This window comes from Struthio camelus, chromosome 5, assembly GCF_040807025.1.
Source record: "Struthio camelus isolate bStrCam1 chromosome 5, bStrCam1.hap1, whole genome shotgun sequence".
In the NCBI taxonomy this organism is placed as follows: domain Eukaryota; kingdom Metazoa; phylum Chordata; class Aves; order Struthioniformes; family Struthionidae; genus Struthio; species Struthio camelus.
The window spans coordinates 13,461,354-13,483,041 of NC_090946.1; positions in this window are offsets into that span (position 1 = coordinate 13,461,354).

The following is a 21,688-nucleotide window of genomic DNA, read 5'->3' on the forward strand; positions in this document are numbered from 1 at the left end:
CCTCCCAGGCACCCCCGGGTGGCCTGGGAGAAGAAGGATGGCTCCGTCAGCCACCCTAGGGTGGCTTTGAAGGAGGAGGAGGAGGATGGACCCCCCAGGCACCCCAGGGTGGCCTGGGAGAAGGAAAAGAAGGATGGCTCCATCAGCTGCCCTAGGGCAGCTTTGAAGGAGGAGGCGGATGGACCCCCCAGGCACCCCAGGGTGGCCTGGGAGAAGAAGAATGGCTCCGTCAGCCGCCCTGAGGTGGCTTTGAAGGAGGAGGAGGACGGACCCCCCAGGCACCCCAGGGTAACCTGGGAGAAGGAAAAGGATGACGACTCTGTCAGCTGCCCTGAGGTGGCTTTGAAGGAGGAGGACAGATCCCCCAGGCTCCCCAGGGTGGCCTGGGAGGAGGATGAGAAGGATGGCTCCATCAGCTGCCCTAGGGTGGCTTTGAAGGAGGAGGAGGAGGATGGACCTCCCAGGCACCCAAAGGAAGCCTTGGAGGAGGAGGAGGAGGACGGAGGCCCTTCAGAGAGCCACCCCAGGAGGGCCTGGGAAGAGGAGGAGGAGGGTGGACCCTCCACCTCCACCAGGGTTGCCTGGGAGGAGGAGGAGGAGGAGGAGGAGGAGGAGGAGGAGGAGGAGGATGGAGGCCCTTCAGGGAGCAGCTCGCAGCCGGAGCAGTGCTCGCTCCAGCCATTGCAGCCAGGTGAGTGAGTGGGCACCCCTGGGCTGGGCAGGACCGGGGGCTGCGAGCCCATAGCTGGGCACAGGCCTCAACTGGTCCCTGTCTCCTGCCAGCCCCGACAGCTCTGCCCACTCTCTTTCTTGGTCACATCTAGGGCAGCTTCTGCCAGGAGAGGAGGAAGCCCTGGGAAGCATGCGCACCTTTCTGCGAAGCGGAGGCAAGGTAACGGCAGGCACTTGTGCCTGGGCTGTGCCTGCATCTCCTGGTGGGTGGCCCCTGCACGTGCAACGCTCAGGCGGCCCCGCAAGGGCTGCTGGCTGTGCAGAGCTGCTCCCGTAGAGGCACGCCACGCACCACTGCGTGCCCGCAAACGCTCCGGTGCTGCTGCCCATGCCTCTGGCGCACTTATGCTCTCCGTCTCTCTCGTCCTGCTGCTGCCAGGAAGAGGCCGAGAAGCTGCAGTTTCTGGCCGACGTCTGCACCCTCTGCAGAGGCGCCAGCACCGATGTCTTGCTGCGGGTCCTGCTTTTCCTGTGCAGGGTGGATCTGGCAAAGGCAATCGAGGTGAGGGCGCAGGCCGGGGCCTGGGGGAGTGGGCAAGCCTAGCCGGGCACTGGCACACCAGGGAGGCCAGGACTGGGGTGCGTGAGCGTGGGAAGGTGGGGAGCCCTTGCTCGTGAGCGCAGCGCTGCCCACTGCAGGGCTCCAGAAGCCACCGAGAGCGGGGCGACGAGGGGGCTGCCCTGGGTGCCAGCGCTGGGGTGCGACGGGGGCACCTGGGCTCTGCCGGCCTGGCAGGCTCCTCGCTGGCTGCTGACAGCTCCCACGCCGCGTCCTCGCTGCGCTCTCCAGGTGCTGTTGCGAGAGGAGCCCGTGGAGCAGCTGAGCACTGCGGTGCGGCAGCAAGCCTTCCTCGCCATCGCTGCAATGAGGTAGCTGCCCCAGCCCCTGCCTTGCTCAAGGCCTCCACAGCCTACGGACCTGACGGCACCAGCTGCAGCTGGGCGGCATCTCCCGTTCGGGGGCAGTCTGAGCGAGGCGTCTGCGGGGCCTCTGCTCTCCCCTGCACGGGCCTTGACAGTGCTGGAAACGGGAGGGCAGAGAGGGCCCCGGGGCCCTGTCCAGTGTCTCCGGACTTTGCTCACGAAGGCTGAGGCAGGAGATGCAGAGGGTATCGGGCACATGCTGCCGGCCCGTCCTCTGTCCCTGGGCCAGCATCACAGGAGGAAGAGGCGCCTCCCCAGGGGCCTCCCCACCTCGCAGCCCTAGCAGCATAGGCTCTGCCGCCCACGAGCTCTGGAGGTGCCACTGTCAGCCCCCGGCTCTGAGCAGCGCCTCTCCCTCCTTGCAGCAAAGCGAAGCTGGTGCTAGATGGCAACCAGAAGACAAGCCTCCTCCAGTCCTGCTTCTGCGCGGTCTTCTTCCTTCCTCCCACAGAGCACATGCAGAGCCTGCAGGCTGCCCTCTACTCCAAGGTACGCCCTGGCCGAGGGCTGCAGAGCCCGACAGTCCCCCTGGGCTGGTCCCCGGCTGCTCTGTGCCGAGAGATGAACGCAAGCTCCAAGCCAGAGCAGCACTGCAGCGCGGCTTTCCCACCCTCGTGTCTTTTCCCCCTTGCCCTGGCGATGGCCCCGTGTAGTGTCACCAAGCTGGTCCTCGTGCGGCAGCTCCTCTGCCCTAAGGCACCGCAGGGCACCTGGGTGGCCCCCTCAGGCTGCAGGGATTCAAGCCCCTCTCCTGCAGGCAGGGGGCTCCAGGGAAGAAGTGCCACAAGCCTCTGTCTTCCTTGCAGACGCTGGCTGCCCTGGACAGCATGCTGCAGGCGCTGGTGCTCACATGTCTCTCGCCTGCTCTCCTGGAGCTGCAGAACATCCTGCAGGTGTGGCATTTACGCAAAGAGTGGCCTTCACAGGGACTGACTGTTTCTCACCCCAAAACAAAGGGACTCTCTGGAGGGGACCTCCCTCTGCTCGGCCCCGCAGCGCTAGGGGCAGAGAGCATGCTGCAGGGAGAGGAGCGTCTCCCTCGGGGGAGCGAGGCTTCCCCACCGTGCTCTTCTGCAAGCCCAGTGTCTCCTGGCTGCAGTCAAGAGTCCTTTCTTGCCCACCCGACTCCTGCAGGGGAAGGCAAAGCCCTAACCCCTGCCCCTCCGCGACAGGAGGGCCCAGCGGGCCCTTTCGGGCAAGCAGCAGAGGCTGCAGGAGCCACGGGAGCCTGCTGCCTGCCCGGCTCCAGCTGCTCAGCCGAGGGGACTTGTCCCTAGTTTGGGGGGACTCGCAAGGCAAGAACCCACTTACAGGCTTTGCTCCTGCTCCCAGGAGCTGAAGGGCAAAGCCGAGCGGGCATCAGCAGAGCTGCCTCGCTTGCAGCAGCTGGCAGGTCACCGCGCAGACCAGCAGCTTTTCTCCTCCCAGGTCCTGCTGCCCTTCCTCCGGTCCAAGCAAGCAGCCACACGCCAGAGGGCTGTGGGGCGCATTGCCGAGCTCACGCAGCTCCTGGTCATCCCTCCCTTGCTCAAGGTAAGCCGCCTCAGGACCAGGCAACCTCCAGCCGCCCCATCACCCCTCCGTGGTGCTCCGGAGCCTTCTGCAGCTCCGCGCTGCCTCCAAGGGAAGCCTGGCTACAAGGTAGGGCACTCAGCAAGGCCCTGCCCTGAAGCTATGCTCTTGGCCATGCCTCGGTGGCCTTCCTTCTGCAGGCCCTGCTCTCTCAGACGCCACCTCTGCTCGCAGCCCTGGGCAGGGCAGCACTGCCCTGGGCACACGCTGTGGGCCCAACAGCTCTGGCAGCCCTCCCTGCCCAGCCCCTTTGGTAGGCCCTCCACAGCTCCCGCTCACCTGCGGTCCAGTCACGGCTTAAACGTGGCCTCGGGGCTTTGGTGGCAAGCAGCACCCTTCAGCCCTGCCTCCCTCCCCCAGGTCCGCTCGCCCTTGGAAAGAAGCAGTGACGGCCCTGACGACTGCAGAAGGAAGCAGTTCTCCATCCTGGGCGGGCTGGTGGGACACGTCATCCTGTGCTGTGCCTGCCAGGACCAAGGCACCAGTCACGGAGCTGCAGAAGCTCTTCACCACCTGTACACGTTCATCCTACAGGAAGAAAGTAAGAGAAGCGGCCGCAGGCTGAGTCCTTCCACACACGCACAGAGCCAGGCAAGGGCAGGCAAGGCACCGTGCTGCCTCAGCCACTCTCCGCAGCAGCAGCAAAGCGCCAGAAACTCCTGCATTGTAGGCGCAGGGCAAGCACTGCGTAAAGGCCAGGGCCCACAGAGCCCAGGCTCAGTGTAGCGGGCCCGTAAGCAGGAGGCCATGGGGGATGTGACCTGCAGCCAGCTCTCTGGGGAGAGAGGGGGCATGCACACACTGCTTAATAAACAGCAACCACCTCCTAGACTTCACGCAGGGCCGTCAGCTGCCTTGCTGGAATCCCTCGCCCGCTTACCAACGGGCTGGAAAACCTTCAGCAGCCCCTGCTCCTCTTAGGGCTTGTGTCTCGCTTCCTACTAGAAGGGCTGCTCAAACGCATCTGCCTTGTGGTAGTCTTAAAAGCCGTTTCCCCTCCCACCTGCCTTGCGATAGGCCCAGGACTTCCCCGGAAAGCCTGCTCCCCATCCATTTCTGGCACGCCTGCTTTCTCTGCCAGCAACGTTTCTCGCTGAGGCCTGCAGGGTACCACCTCTGAGTCACCATCCTCCCTCCTAATTGCCCTGTGTCTCCCCTCCTGTCCAGGCATGGAGCTGTCCCACGATAGCCCAAAGCACCTGCAGATCCAAAAGGACAGGGAAGAGGCAAAAACCTGCCTTTGGCCGCCCAACGACGTTAGGGAAATCACGGCGGTAAGGAGCGTCTCCGTTGCTGGGACTGCCGGCCGTGGGGTCAGCACGATGCTCAGATGGACAGAGGGACCCTTTGACAGGGGGACTAACGGGTGCTTGCCGTCATCGGGCAGGGGGCTCGCCTTGTTCTTGAGCATGGACTAGCCACAAGTTTGTGGCCTGGCCCCCTCCCCCCCCACCAGAGCTCTGCTTCCCCACAGCAGCAGCACAGGGGCACCCTGAGCCCAGCCGCCCACTTCCTGCCTGGGGCCATCACCCAGCCCAGCTCAACCCCTGCTCCTGGCTCTCCTGGCAGCACAGAGCCAGCACTGCCACACGCTTCTCTCCAGAGCCGCTCTCACTGCTCAGCTGGGCAGCAGGCAGCAGCACGAGGGCACTGCGTGTGATGCATCTCTCTTCCCTGCCTCCTTTCTGCTCTAGATGTTTGCAAAATACCTCCAGGCCTCGGAGAGAGCAGATCTCATTGTCGTAGCCATCAGGGCCATGAGCTGCTCCAGTGCCTTTGTCACACAGGCAGCCGCTCACATGCTGGATGTGCTGGTGACAGAGGACGCCTCTCAGCTGAAGCACGTAAGTCGCCTGCGGCTGGCATGGCCGGGGCTCGAGCCCTGCAGGGCATTGTTTTTCCTCTGGATGCAGGTCTCCCTCCCAGGCACCTAAGAGCCTTTGAGGCCAGCACGGAGCGGTGGGAAGGGAAGCAGTTGTCGGTGGGAGCTGGAGAAATGCCTCCCTCCATGCCATGTGCCCTGCAGGTGGCCAACATCATGAGGTGCATGTGCAGCTGCCTGATGGCCATCAAAGAGGCGTCTGCCCGGCACAGCGTGAACAGGGCTCTTCTGGAGCTGACCTGCGCACACCCTCACGAGGCAGTCCTGAGCCTCTTGTACTGTTCGCCAGCATGCAACAGGTACGGGGCCCAGCTGCCTGCAGGGCTCGGGGCCCAGCAGCCTTGGGAGCTCATGCCATGGGGGCTACCAGAGCGGTGGAGATCTCCAGGATCCCCGCTGAGGGACTGGACCCAGTGCTGGTTGTCACTGTTTGCCAGTGCTGGTGCATGAGCCAGGGCTGCAGCAGGCAGAGGTGATCAGGCCTGCCTGGAGCGCTGCTCGAGTGAGCCACAGAGCCTGGCTACCTTGGTGCCTGCCTGCCCCATAAGGAACTGCAGCTCGGCCACGTGCTGCTGGTGGGGCAGGGCGCACTGGCTGTTGCTAGCAAAGGGCAGCGGGCAGAGGCAGGGCTGGTGGCCAGCCTGGGCCCTCCAGGGCAGCCAGGCCACGGCGCGCTCAAGGCAGCCTGCTGACAGAGCGCTCGGGGCCTACAGCGCTGCCAAGGCCATGTGGCAGGTGATGGTCTCGGAGCCTGGCGCTGCAGAGAAGGTGCTGCCCGAACTACTGAGGCTGCTGGAGGACTCACCACTGGGCAAGACATCCGCCTGCATCAGCAACAACGCGGGCATCCTTTCGTGGGCTGTGAGTTCCCAGGCGAGGCCTCCATCACCTTCAGGGCTGCACTTGCCTCCCCAGGCAAGAGGCAGCGCTCCCTTTCGCCTTCCCCATCTGCCCCCCAAGCTGGCACCTCCCACAGGGCACACACACCTCAGGGCCATGGCCAGCAGGGCTCTGCCCAGCGTCTAGCCTCTGCTGGGCCAGTGCACTGGGCTGCCGAGCACCGCCTGGAGCCCTGCGCGCACAAGCACGAGGCCTGCCTGGGCAGCTCTCTGGCCTCCTGGGTCTCTGCATCTCCTGGCCTTCCTCAGCAGGCTGGAAGCTTGTGTTAGGGGCAGGCTTAGCGGTTGGGGCCGGGCTCAGGGCCAGGCAGGGCCCACGCACAACCCAAGCAGGCTGCAAGGGCTGACACAGGAGATACGCGAGAGCCGCCCCCCAGGTTGATGTCCATGCCCACGCAGGGAGGCTCGATGGGCCCATGTCACAAACAGGAGCTGAGCCTCAAGAGCTTCCATGACTTAGCCCTGCCCAGACAGCCAGGCCGCACGCACACTGCGCTGCATCTGCTGGGGCACAGGGCACCGCCTGAGCCTCACGCCCCAAGCTCGGCCAGGGCAACACCGTCTCACCATTGACAACTGTCTCTTGGGTGTTTGTTGCAGGCAACCAGGGCGCTGCACGAGATTCTCCATCAGCCCCTCTGCCCCCAGGAGGTGAAGCTGTTTTTCCCCCAACTCCTCCTGGCACTGCTCTTCCGGATTGCCCTCGCTCTCGAGATGCCAGAGGAGGTTGCTGTCTTCTGGGGGCAATGCCAACAGCATCAGCCTGCTGCCTCCAGCCCCACCAGGTACTGCCTCCCACTTCCCCCACCTCTGCCCTGCACCTGGAGCCAAGGCCAGGGCTCCCAGGGTGACCTGGCCTTTCCTCTGCGGGCAGGTGCGCAGCAGAGGCCATGAAAGCACTGCTCTGCTGGGCTAACTACAAGAGCCAAGTGCTTGCCATGGAGAGCAAGGGCGCCTGGGACATGCTCCTCACTGCCGCCACCCACCACTGCGGAGTGGCTTTGCTGGCCATGTGAGAGCCCCCTCCTCCCCGCTCTCCCCTAGCCCTTCTCCCCACTGGTGGGGCACCCTATACAATCCCCTTCCTCGTGGCTGACAGGCCGGCCCCAGCTCTCCACAAAGGAGCTGCACTCTCAGCCCTTGTCACTGAGGGATGGCACAGGGGAACGGCAAAGAGGTGGGTGGGTGTGTGTGTGTGGGGGGGGGGGTCTCTCTCTGTCACAGCCCAGCTCTGAGAGCTCCTGGAGGAGAGCTGGTGTTACCAGGCACAAAAGAGGGTGATGCACAGCAGCAGTCGCCTCCCCCACCCCCACCCCCACCCCGGGCAGCCCAGCAGGGAAGGGGCAGGAGGCACAGGGGAACACTGCAAGAGCCCGCGGGGTGGGGGCACGGGGCATGACTCCACAGTGCGCAGGACATGGGCTGTGCTGCAAGGCAGACTTCAGGGCAGGAAGGGAGCTTCTCCAGCCTCCTCCACCAAAACGAGCCTCCTCATGTTGGGCACTGCCTTTCTAATGGCAAGGTGCAGTGGCAAAACAAATGCTGCTGGAGGTGAGCACAAACATGGCCTCGCCCTGCCTGGCCTGGCCTGTGGGAGAACACCTAGACTGGGCAGTGCCATCCCACAAGAGGTTGGCCTGCCCTGCTCAAGGCCAACGCTACCTTCTTCCCCCTGCCAGAGAGATGAGGAAGGCCCCCAGGCCCCAGCGTGCCTACATCTTCCACCACCTGCTAGAGCTGCTCAGCAGGGAGAAGCCCTCCCATGAGATCCCTGCTATGGCTTTCCTCATCGAGGTGAGCTCAGCGGCCAGCGGTGCATCTCTGGGGTGCCTCAAACCACTCTGCTCTCTTGTGCCCACCACTGCACAGTGGGTGGCAATGAATGGAGTAGGGTGGTGGGTGCACTCCGAGCAGTACCTCGGTCCATTTCTGGTGGGGGAACGCTTGTCACTACCTGTATTTCCTATCTATCTGCTTTGTGCCTGCTCTCCCTACTCAACTGCTCCTCAGAGGCATGACAGTAAGAGGCTGCAGCTGGTGGCCTGGCCTGGAGGAACAAGCAAGCTAGCTGCACAGCGTGCCCTGAGGCACAGGACAGGGCCACAGGGGCTCTCGCAACCACTGCTGCCTTCAGGCTGGCCCTTGCCCGGGTCTGGTGGCCTTGCCCTCAGCTGGTGGTTGGATCCAGCACTGCAGGATATGGGGAGTCCTGCCAGCTTTGTCAGTCTGCCACTGCTGTGTGTGTTTCAGCTGCTGGGCTGTGCTGACCTCAGAGGAGAGGACCATCACATCCTGAACCTCTTCCTGAGATACCTGCAAAGCCAGAGCTCGGTGATGCGCAGGCTGGTGTTCAGGGGCCTCCTCAGGCTGTGGGAGAGACCCGAGATGGTGAGCGAGCGGGGACAGCCAGCTGAAGCCATGCCAGAGGCCTGGGGCTGGGCAGGAGGGGCTGGGTAACTCAGTAGCTTACAACTCAAGAGCTGTCCTCTTCCTCTGCCCACTTTGGGAGTCCTTTGGGACAGGGCCCTGGCTCTGCTGCACAAGGAGAAAGGCACCGGTGCCGGCGGCAGACCCCAGCCCTGCACCAAGCAAGCCACCTCCAAACCACCTCAGTCACAGGAATGCTGTGCTGAAGGAAGTTGCCTTTCCCACAGGCAAGGAAAATGCAGGCCCTCTTGCCAGCCCTCATGGAGAGCCTGCAGGACGCAGACACGGACATCCGCGAGAAGGCCCTAGCTCTGCTCAGCAGCATGATCCATCTCCTGGACGGGCAGAGGGCCAGCCTCATCGTTCCGCAGCTGGCTGAGAAACTCTTGCCACTCTTCGATGATGTAAGGCTCGGGGGACAGTCGGGCACCCGCTGGGCGCTGGGTCCCCCAGATCTGATGCGGATGGCCAGCCCAGGCTGCTCCAGCCACATTGAGCCCCTTGCCCATCGTGGTTTTGGAGCAGCCAGGGCTGAGCTCCTCTCCTCTTCCTTCCCACCAGGAGTCCGGCTGCGTCAGAAACCTCTCCATCAACCTCCTGAAAGATACGATGACAATGGTAGCGGGCACCACAAGAAAACTGATGAGGAAGCAAGTGCAGAGGAGCCTGCTCCTCCTCCTCTTCCACTTGCACGACCAGGTCCAGAGCGTGGCCCAGGTGTGGATTTCTGACCTGACCAGTCATTGCGGGAGGGCAATGCTGACCCCCTCCCCACCTTGGCTGGGCCTCAGCATCAAGAGCAAAGGCTGCCGGCAGTCGCTCCCTTTGAATGGGTGTTACCTTGAGGCCCAACCTCCGGAGGCCCTGAGCAGGGCACAGAGCCTCCTCCCTGTCTCTACCAAGCCACCCACTGCCCTGCCTTCATCCTCCTGCCATGCCTCTTCCTGCACAGATGGACAGAGAGCTGAGGTCCCCTCACAGCCCCGCTCCCTCCCTACAGCCCTCCACCAGTGCGGGCCATAGCAAGAGCCCCGGCAGGCCCAGAGAAGCTGGCCATTTCCCAGAGCTCCTCTACCTGCTCCAACAAGGCTCGGCAGCCATCCATGGCCAAAACAGCCTAAGCACTCGAGGCCCCACAGGCTTCCCAGCTGTCCCTGCAGGAGTCAAAAAGCCAGGGTTATGCTCTCCCCATCACGGCCCTCCTCCCCTCCCACCCCACCACGCTCTGCCCAGGGGACACACAGGTAGAGGGGTGCAGCATGTCTAAGGCATGACCACCACAGCAACAGAGTTCTCCCTACCCATGGCCAGGGCACTTGGCCCCTGCAGAGGGGTGCAGCACCCTCAAGGGGTTGCGAGAGCCAGAACATTGCCCAGCCTCCCCCTGCCTGGGGAGGGCAGAGACACAGACACTTGCAATCAGGGCAGAGAACCAGCCCTGCATCCCAGCTACCAAGCTCTGGAGCCTGGCCATGAGGCAACAGCAACTGAGCAGGACAGGGAGCCCAGCACCACGCTGGGAAGCCCCAGGGGAGGCTCTTCTGCCCGAGTCCTGCACTGGCGTCGCTGGGACTGCAGCACTTCAGCCTCCTCCTGGCTTTGGCTACAGCTCAGCACCTCTTGGCCATCTCTGTCCTGCTGCCCTGGCAGCATAAGGCACCTGAGATGGTGGTTGCCTCACATCTCTGCCTGGGACACTGAACCCAGTGGCAGCCTTGGTGCCCAGCTGCGGCATCTTCCCACCACGGGCTAAGAAAGGCTCTGAGCCTCACAAGGACAGGGGCACAGGATCTCCTCCCCTGGGCCACGGTGGCATCTCTCACTCTCTGCTGCTGTGCAGGCCTCTCAGGAAGCCCTCCTGGGCGCTGCCAAGTTCCTGAAATGGCAGCAGCTCACCTACCTCACCGAGACAGGACAGACAAGGCGCATCAGCGAGTACCTGGTAAGCACAGCCCCAAAGCACCCAGCCTGCATAAGGCCTGGGCCCCTCCAGGCCCGAGCTGTGCCCCTCGCTCACCTCTGGCATGCTCAGGCAACTCCAGCCCACCTGGCACCTCACCATCCCTGGGCAGCACCGGGGCCTCTGCTCCCTCCAAACCCGAGCGCTACGCGCCTCCTGGCCGGGCACCGTGAACGCCCTGGCAGGGGAAGGAAGGGGAGACTGCTCCTAGGTGGAGGTGCTGGCCAGCTGAGTGGGGAGGCTCGGCACCAGCCACCAACCCTTGTGCTCTCCCCAGCTGGCAAAGGAGAACAACAGAGCGGAATACCTGCGCCAGAGCCTGCGCTACCTGCAGAGCCCGCAGGAGCCCTTGCAAGAGGAAGCCGTGAGGTTCCTTGGTGAGCCACAACCCCTCCTGGGGTCCCTCTCTGTCCCAGGGCAGCTTGGCCCCAGCCCTGGCTTTTGGGCTGGCAGCCACAACCAGCCCCGGGGCTGCCACAGCCCCACCTGCCCCGTGCAGGAAGCCCCGTGCCTGGCAGCTCCATGTCACCTTCTCCCAGCCTTGTCCACGCCAGTGGGAATAGTGGGGGCCTTGGTCAGTCCCTTACAGCCTCCTTGAGTGTTACGCTCTGGAGAGCACCCTGCAGTCAGCCCTGCCTGCACAGAGCAGGGCCTGCAGCCACGCCAGCAGGGCTGGGAAGGAGCTCTGCTGCTGGCAGTGTGCTGGGGAGTGGGATTTGTGACAGGCTCTGTGTGTGCCTAGGGCTCATTGGACGGCAGATGAGGGAGCAGGATGAGGAGAAGCTGCAGCACATTTGCAAGGGTGAGTGAGGGCAGTGGCAGGTCAGCCAGGGCTGACGGGGAGGAAGACACACCCTGGGCAGTGAGCACCCCACCCCACTGCTCTGCTCCCCTTGCGCAGCAGGGGCCTTGGGGGGAGAGGAGGGAGAGAGTTCAGGGGCCCTTGGGACATTCCTGGCCAGACACTTGCAGCTGAGCCATTTGTCCCCCCACTTCCTCCTGGCCATGGGAAGAGCTAGGTGGGACCAGCCCCGGCAGCAGGGGAGGGGAAGCCTGGGGTCTGCACAGATCCGGGGGGGGGGGGTTGATCTCTGCTCTGGTCCTTGCTCTTTCAGCCCTTGAAACCTTGCAGAAGAGGGCCAGGCCCTCCACTTGTTCGCTGGTGGCCCAAACCATCCTGATCCTGAGAGCTTCAAGGACAAAGTCTCCAGCCAGAGCCAGCCAAGGAACCCTCTCCTCCTGGATCAGGAACAAGTGGCAGAGGTGGCAGCGGCCTCTAAGACACAGCAGCCTTTGCTGCTGCACCTCTGCTCACTTCTGAGCCTGGCCTGCTCGGCCCATGGCGGCCACCTGAGCGTGCAAGGAACTCTGGGGGCTTCCTGGCCTCTCTGCCACTGCCAGGCCACCCTGTGCTTGTTAGAGAAGGACATGGTAACTCAGATGGTAACTAGCTTAGCACAAGTCTAACCCTTGCTTAGCACTAGCATCTCAAGTAAATGAAGCCTGCAAGCCTCCAGGCCCAACTGTCAACAAACTCAAGAATCATTGCTGGCCACAAAACCACAAGGTCAGTTCAAATCAGCTAATGAGGACACACAACTACCTAATGAGGACATACAACAGGATGCATGCAGGAGACCAGACGGGATGCACCTGGGTGGTGGTTCACCTCTGAGAGGACAAGGGACCATGGAAGACAAGGACATGGCAACCAGCCCGGGATGTAGGCCAAGACCAATCAGAAAGAGAGAGACCACCAACTCAGTAGAAACTGAACGAGACCTTCCCTGGCAGGCAGGGAAATAAGACTGTAAAGAATCTCTTTGTTTGGGGTCCCTCCTTAGAGGCATCCACCTCAAGCTCTTGCTTTGCTCTACCACCAACAAATAATCAATTCCTTTTGCTGCTAGACCTGTGCGAGACTCTGCTCCTTGGAAACCTAGGCTCAAACTGTTTCCATAGCACTGCTACACTTTCCCCAAAGCAGCAGCCCTGCCTCTTCACCACATGTCGGGATCTTTTCTTGGTGGAAACTAAATGGCAGAAAACTCAGGCCCTGAAGGAATCAGGATCATCCCGAGAGCTAGGACACGCACTCTTCCCGCCGGAACACACTCACACACACACAGTGTCTTTGCCACAAAGCGCCAGCTACTCTGCTGGGGTGCAAAACCAAGAGGCAAGGAGAAGAAAAGCTTTCGCGTCCCCTGCTCTCTCCAGAGACGTGGTGGAGCAAGAGCAGGCCTCGCGCTCTGCAGGGCTTGGCATTGCCCATTTGTTGCCTCAAGCGCTCCATGCTGAGATGGAGGGCAACCAAGGCAGATCCCAGCGGAAAGGTCCTCCCGCGGGGGTCAGTCCCTGTTCTAAACGCCCCCTCACCTTAGGGCATGCAAGAGCATCTTTCTCCAGCTGGCCTCTGCCTCAATGCTGGAGAGGAGAAGCTGGCAACGAATTGTAGGAGAAGGACTTTTTCCAAAAAGGGGCTGCAGGAGCAGGTGAACTGGTCATGCTGACCTTGTTGAACCATAGCTGATGTACTATTAGCCTCTTACCTTCACTGTTACCTGGAAAGCTGAGGGCAAGACGATACAGCTCTTCAAAAGCTACCTCCTTGCTGATGTGTAGACTATCTTCGACAACAAACACAAGCTAATCAAGGTTGGTTTCCAACACTAGGGAAGAGAATCTTAGGCTCAACATTTTCAAATGTTAGCTTAGATGTTTATTATGCTCCTGCCATCATCAGCCCCTCTCAAAGTAGGCTTATTTACAGATGTCTCCAACCACTGCCACTTTTAGGGCTTCCAATGCATGTTTCCAGGGCCTAGCCCCTACAAGGACAACTCCTTAGCTGACGTTTCAGACACACAACTGCAGAGGGTATTCAGCTAGAGACATACATACAAATACACACCCAGAAACCAAGACAAGCAACTTGAAATGAATACAGAGAGCTTGTTTTCTGCTCGTTAACATGTATCCTGGAAGAAGGACTGAGGGTGCCAGCACACTAAGCAAAGCTTCTCTACCAAGAGAGAAGTCTCAAAGCATGGCTGGGTACTAGGTCACAATATCTCTTCCAGTGCTGCCTCCTTAGCAAACAGGAGAGAATACGCCCGGTTTTCCCCCCCCACCCCCCCCAGGGAAGAAGTCCTGAAACAAAGAAAGTTGGATTATTTCTTACTAGAAAATTCTACCCAATGGGGCACGTTTGGCTGAGAGCGCTCAGTTCCAGGAACTCACTTGCATTACTTTTTGGCCTTAGTACTCACGTACACTAGAGGATAACACTATTCCTTTTCGCTTTAGGGCTAATCACCACCAATGTACTTGTCTGGGCGAGAGAAAACTCATCGGAATACTTTCTACTAGTAGCACTCAAATTTCACTGCACCTATTACCATCTCACTACTGCCCCCTTTCCCAAAATTCCTCCACAATGCCTTCCAAAGGAGAAGGCACAAAGAAAGTTAGCTGCTTTACTTATCCCACAGCTTGGAGCCCATCTGTGAAGGATGACAGATCCGAGGACCACCCTCCCCTCCCCCCCAATACACGGGAGGAATGCTGTCAAGAGAAGCAGAGACTCTGCACCCTTTAGGGCTCACAGGAGAGGATGGAGTGATTTACCATAGTTTTGGCCAAGGACGCTAACATCACCTCAACAACAAAGGACACTGCAAGATGCCTTTGTTCTAGACAAACTGCCTACATCAGCTAAGCGTAAACACTCCTCCTGTAACTGCCTGGCCCACTCCTTCTAGGTACAGGCAGCTACTGATGACTCTCAACACACTGAAATATAGGCCCAGGACGGCAGCAGTGGCTTCGAGAAGCAAAGGCACAGAGTACAGCTTAGAGACGTGCAGGCCTGAAGCGATAAGGCATGGGACGCAGACTCGGCGCTGGAGACCTCCTGGCTATAAACAACTCAGCCAGGCGAGGATGGGGAGCGCATACGTGGTTCAGCCCAACACGAAGTCTACAAACCCAACAAGGAACAAAGGAACTCTGAAGAGAGCAGCAGGCTTGAGCTGCTTTCAACCCCCATTTTCCTTCCTGGCCACTGGACACACTCGGTGTCGCGACAACGAGGATATTCTAGAGACCGGTCAGGAGACTGATGCTGGGATTCAACTGGATATTGCAATTGCTGTGCTCTGCTAAGCGTATATTGTTCTTTCAGTGCACTGCTGGGACACTGCGCTCAATCAAAATCCTGTGCGACTTCAACACAATTCAAATAAGTACACGTCCTATTAAGCATTAAACCCTCCACGTGTGGAATATTAAAAAAAAAACCCAGAGCATTGGACTCTGACATGAAGTCAGAAGTGTGCAGCTGCACCCATCTACAATCCGATTCAAACACGTACTCAGGCTCAGAAATGCTCTCAGTCATGATCGGGGCCAGTTTGGAACAGGTTACACATCAAGTAGCACGCTCTGCAAAACCCCATTCGGCTCTAGTAGGGTCACGGGGGCGTACTGGTCCCAATGACTGATATGCTTTCCATTTCTTCCATTCCAGTTTGGACCACCTCTCTGTGTTCTCATTTCCACCCCCAGGGTTTGCCTTCCCATAAGGGCGAACATAATGGACAAGCACTAAGAGAAAACCCAGGCACACGCTTCCTCCAGGAGCCTCAAGCTCCCATCAACTGTTGCAACCTCCTTCCTTGGTTGGGCCATTTGCAGCTCTCTCATTTTTCTGGACGCGTCTGGAGGAATCCCTGCACTGCCCACTATCCACCAAGGACCTAAACATTTGACTCCCCTCCTTGGTCCCTGACCATTTTCAGGTGGAACCTCAATTTCTGCTTTCTGTAGTGCTTGCCACACTGCTGCTGCTGCTGCTTCCACCCCCACACACACACTTTCTCAGGGGAAGGTCCTCCCATCAGAGCATCATCTCTCTATTGGTGCAGTTTCCCATCTGGAGGGAGTGCGACTGTCTGTACAAAGTTCAGCAAGGGCAGCAGGAGCAATCGTGGGGGAATGCTTGTCCCCCTCCTTGGGGGGGTGGGGGGGGGTCTGGTAAAGGTATATTGCATTCCCTCCCCAGGGAAAGCCAACTCCTCTTTATCCTCTTCCTGCAAGGGGACCAGAAAGAACATCTCCTTCCTGGTTAGCGCCACCATCCAGGGGTGTGCAGCTGCTTGCAATAGAGCTGTTAACGCTGCACTATTTGGTCCAGCAGCTGTTAAGGGGGCCCTGATCACTCATTCCCAAACACCACTTCCCATCTGCTTTCCCAACTGGCCACAGAGGCGGGTCATATGGGGAGTGGGCTTTGGAGATCATTTGCCCTTTCTCCAAATCAGCTCTGGCTTCAGAAATCCCATTGCGCGCCGCAGCGGAGACCGGCTATTGTTGTCCGTCAGCGATTTCTCAATCAGAGAGCGCAGGGCTGGGCAAAGTACACACACTAGAGCCTCCCTCTTTCTACGGGGGTTAGTATGCACGTTTGAGCTGAAGGAACACACGCCGCCAGCCGGCAGGCACCATGTTCGTCCCTTTAAAACATCGAAAGTTCAAATATATTCCAAAAAGCCAGTAGTCGACATGTGCCTCTTGCCCGGGAGCCATGAATTAACCCTTGGCAGTTTGGCACACAACACTCGCTCCCTTCACACCAGTAATTCTAACTCTCTGCCCTCCGGGTCACACACCCAGCTCCTAGGCACCTTGTGGGGTCAGTATTGACATTTGTGCTCCTGTATCTATTACAACTTCACCAATTGTCCCTGAGGACCAACTGCAATCTACATACATGGGCCATTATCACTTCTCCACTCATAAGCCTCCCCTTGCCCAACAGGCAGACCCAATTGCCTTCTGGGCATTGCTTGGGGTTTTCCCCTTTTTTCGTTTTTTTTTTCCTCTTTTCTTTTTTCTTTCGTGCCCTGCAAGTCCTCCCTAGGGGAGGTCTCTCTCTCTGGGAGCTGGCACTGGCGGAGTCAAAGTACGCCCCCCCCCCCCCCCCAACCTTTGGCCATTCTCTTGTTTCTGGGATGCTTCAAGCACACTCCAGACAACGCCAGTAGGCCCACCTTGAATCCTGAGGCTTTCCTCCACAGCCCATTGCTCAGTTCCCGATATCCTGTTCGCGGGTCTGGAGGCTTATTTCCCTTTGACTTAGTTCTTACTCCCAGGGGGTGCCTATATCACTGGTCTCACCCTATGAGCTCTTCCCCCCGGGGCTTCAGGTTCCCTTTTTCAGCTGTTAGATCGGTCCCAGCCCATTTCATGCCTGGGCTTAACCTTGCCATGCATGAATTCGGCCCACGCAGGGAGTTGCCTGGGCAGGTCCTTGTCACCTAGTCTTTCCTTGCATTCTGCAGCTGTTCAGTTGTCAAAGGCAACAACTACTCAGCTGCCTTCCTACCTTCCAGGTCTGTCTTTAGCTCCTGCTCCTTTCTATTCCCAGTCTCCCTTTCTGGATACGCAGCTTCTAAACAGATACCTCTTGCCGAGAATGCCTCTCCCTTGTCCATCCCTTGTGTGGCCCCCAGTTACCTTCAGGTATTCTTCAGCAGCTTCCCAATTCTGCTCCTTGCCACCGAGCCCACTCTTCTGAGAAGGGACTTGCGTTCACTCCATACCTCCATCAAGAACTGGCGATACTACTGCCCCGTGCATATATTAGAAAATAGCTGAGCACACCTTCCCGCATCTTCCCTCAACCCGGGCTTCTTGCTTCCCTGCAATGCTAAATCACTCGGGCTCCAGCCTTGCTTAGTAAATACAGGCAGCACTGGAACAGAGCAGGGGGAGCTCCCCCTGCTACGCCCGGCTGTAACACTGCCAGATTAGGTAAAACACTGGCACCCCTAGGGGAGAGTCCAGCAGCTGGCAGAGTAGAAGTAGGAGAAAGAGAGAGAGAGAGCAAGTGACAGATAAATCTCTAGGAGGTGAGAGCAAAGGGGTATAAGGGTGGAGCGGTTGCTGCGGGTACATTGCGCAGGATACTTGCGCCTACTACGGCCAGAGTCACTCTTTGCGGGGTTCCCCTCTTCTTTTGCCTCAGGTGCTGGCAGTCCCACACCCAGCTGTCCCACACGGACCAATCTCCCATTGGAATGAATGAAACATATGGAACAGCACTACAGACTCTTCCCATCAGTTACTCAAGGGTCGATGGAACAGATCAGTCTGGTGCTACGCTCCCCCTGCTGAGCTCACACATCCCCAACACACTACTGCCAAAACTACAACATTTGAAAAGTACTCTTACCTAATAGACATTCATATCATAACAAATGCAACTCTCAACATGATTGGCCACATCGTCTTACCATCCTTTTCCCCCCCCCCCCCAAAGAGATCCACAACTGCTTCTTCTGATAAGTTCATGCAACGAGCATCAACAAGTAGCTGGGCAACTGGACTTCACCGACAGAAGCTTGAGCATCAACAGCATATCCAGTGATCTCTGCACTCCTCAGTTTCTAAAGCTGGCTACTCTGCCACACTGCAAAGACATCCATTGGACAATAAGCACATACAAGTAGAAATACAGCAAAGCACACATGCTAACTCTATTGCGTGGCAGCACTACAAACATTCTCAAAGGTCATCCAAGCAGCAGCAGCACAACTCACAAACTGGGCTGTAAGAAAAAAATAATTCACACCTAGAGATTACATTTCAGAGAAGGACATCACTTAGGGTAGACTCAGGACAGGTCACACGTGGAACAGAGGGAAGCCATCTTGCGGACTCCAAAGCATACCAATTCTGCCCAACGCTTGGCATTTCAGCATCTCGAGTCGAGCTTCTCACATTACTCCCCAACTAGCCTTGCAGTGAATAAACACGGTCCCACAAAGAGATGTTAAACGTTCCTTAACCCGAGAGCTTCAAGTCTTTCAGGATAACCGAAACAAACAGAGCTGGGAAGGAGGCACTCAGAAGGTTCACCAGGCTTACCTCAAAATCCTGCTACAGTAAAAGAAAGCTGGTATAGCAATTAATGCGCCAAGTCACGCTTACAATTCCTTGCAGTGGCTTCGAGGACAGATGCCTCAAACTAGGGCATCATTTTAAAAAGCAAGCTATCGGATTCCCTGCGCATAAGGAACCTCTCCTAGTTACTCTCTTATTTTATAGTCTAGCCTTCTAGCTTAAAACGTCAGTCTTGGCCACACTAACATGCTAGGAGGGAACAAAGAGTCATCGGAAGGCTGCACATAAACGCTCCCTGCATTTAGTGGTGGGGAAGAATCACCATTTACTGAAGCTGAAACATCAACATCCCGAGAATTAAACAACTCGACAGCATGGCATTAACTTCCAGCGCCAAACTCACACCACTCTATGCTTTTTACATCTTTGGTTTATCTATGCATTACTAAAACTTCTCCATCTGAGCTGGCCACCAGTCGTCAATAAAGGCGTCTTCACGCGTGTCGAATGATCTTCCCATTCTGCAGAAGCCTTACTTCTCCACCTTCTTGTTTGCTATGCTCACAATTCTCACTTCCATCCACAAAATAAGATCAAGAGCATCTCACAGGTTACCACACAGATTGAAACAGCACTCAACCAGGTACCTTTGGAACCTAACAGCAACTTTCAGTCCACTGCACGCTGCTCAGAAAAATCATGCCGCACTGCAATACCCTCTTTGCTCTCTGCCTGCAACTTCAGGGAACACTCCCAGCTGCTCCTAGCAGCCACACTTTTGGAAGGAGAACATACAGAAACTTGGCCCTTTTCATTTAAAAAGGCAAAAGCCAAGAGAAGAGAGGACTCTGCTGCTGCTAAAATTCACCTGGACTCCAACACCTGAAGAAGAAACACTCTCCAACTTGGCTCAAGGACAAGTGTTTTTTCAACCAGCCACAAACGCACGCGCATACCACTTCTCCTGACAACCAGGAAGGGAATCACTTCCCCCAGCAGTACGCCGACTAACGGAGTCCAAGGGGAGGAACACCAATTCCAGTTAACGTAACACGCAGGCCAAGAAGTTGTTTGCAACTGGAGACTAGACCTTGCAGCCGCAAAACACGCTCCACTCCTACAACTGCGGTTCTTCAGCATAAAAGGTAAAGGATGCTCCTACTAGACACCTTCAACCACCTCTTACCAGAGTCACATTTGTAATTAAATATGAAGAGGCCCCTGGGATTTCAGGAAAAAGCTACTCCAGTCAGGTTACTTGGAGCACAGCGACTGCAACTACACACTCATTTAGGACCCACTTTCTGGGTCTTTAGCCATGACAAAGTACACCTGGCATTACCCCTAAAACTAGCAAAAACGGAACTCGCAAAACGAGTAAGTTGATTAGCACTTCCGGAAGCACGCGCCTGCTTTGAAAAACAAGACCTTGCCATAACTGCCATGCTCCATCCTGTACAGTAAAGGCAATTGCAAGTCAGCAATACTCCTTTCCTTGCTACTCTTGTCACATATCAACACTTGCTTTTTAGAGCATCACATGGAAAGAGCTGTTTGCTTTCCAGCTGTTCAAAGAAATCCCTTTACAAGGCATTACTCACTTCGTTAAACTAAGACTTCATCGCAAAGCTGAACCCAAACAGTCCCAGAGACACTTCCCTTGGTGACCGAGAAACACACAAACACCTTAGACCAGACTGCCAAACGAAGGTGGAAAGTTACTCACGCCCACAGCACAAAGTTACCACACAGAGCACCACTGCTGTTAGAGCAGAGGAAGGCAGCCATTCTCCCAACCTGCTCTCAGCAAGTTCTCTGGTTTCCCTGGATTACTCCAGTCTCCTTCCTCAGTCAACAGACCACCGATCAGCCACACATAAACATCCCTAGGAAAACAAGTCAGGCAACTCACTCCTCACGCTCCAGCCAGAGGGTCACCCCGGCTACTGGTTAAGAGCAGAGAGCAGCAACCCTTCAACCATCAAGCTGGAAGAAGGAGTGCCTCAGAACTAGTCCCAGAAACAGGGCAGCGGAACAGGCCAGACACCAAAATTCCCATACGGGGACACATGGGACACTCACCCTCACAAACGCCATCGTTCGAGACTCCGGCCATGAAGCACAAGACACAAACCTTAACTAGCAGCCTGAGCTGCCTCCAAACTAGAAAGAAACTGGCACCGCTTCCACATTTTGGTCTGCAGAGGCAGAACAGTAGCACGCTCCAAAAAGCATAGGGAGTGCTGAAGAAATTGCGTTGGTCAGATGACTGCTAGACAAGCCTTCACCAAAAGGCAAACTGACCCAGAACATGGAAAAATAGCTACCAACAAACTCACGGAACCTTAACTTCTACAGTTTTGTACCTGGGAAGAGAGAGAGAGAGAGAGAGAGAGAGAGAGAGAGAGAGATCAGTTAACAGCTTTCATGTTACTCTAGGCAAAGGCAGATCAAGTCAGCACTGTCATCGGTCAGAACTACAGAGACTAGCTAGGCTCCATCAAGCCTCTGCACCAACCACGTCACAGGAGTCATCACCATTACAAGAAAGGCAAAAAGCAGACCCAGGATCAGCAGAGTTTGCATCAGCTACGTTACATGACTGACGAGTTCTTTACACAGCACTCAGCATAGCCAGGACCCCTTTCTCAGGCTGATATTTAGCGAACACACAAGACGAGAGAGTTATCCACAAGTAAAACTGCTACTGTGAACACTGTGCAAACATTCAGAATTTAGTATTCCAGCAGTAATTAGAGCAAACCAATTAGTGACCATTACCTCAAGAACACAAATTCATCTGCACTGATACTCTAAGCTATGGACAGCAAACTCAGAACCCCTGGGGGAAAAGCATCTGCAAATAGAGATTCCCTACCTCTTGTTATTCACAGCAAGGTAACAGCTGTGCTGGAAAATATATCCCAGCACCCAAATTACTCTCTCCAGCTTAGATTCAGTGCTAACATATGCCCAGAACTGGCCAGTTAAGGCAGCACTGGCCAGGCAGTCCACGCAACCGACTACTACTTTCCCAAAAAACCCTTCTAAACACTTTCCTTTGAACTGCCTAAAAAAGCCTCGTAACAGTAGAGCATGCCCCTCAACAGAGGCAAACTGCCTCTCTTCAAGACGCTTGACAGCTTTTTAATTCTTCAAGCAGTTTGCTAGCTAAAACATCCCTAAACTAGATCGCCAAAAGGGTCACGTCCTAATTCCACAGCACACAAATTGCAACGCTGCTTTTATTAAACGTGTACCAGCTTACCAGCCACAATAGGCAGTTAGGAAAGCTGCATCGTTATTAGACCTGAAGCAATTGCTGGCATGGTAGGAGTTAATTCCCTTGCCACTTCCCCATTTGTCCCTTGGCTCCTTACAACA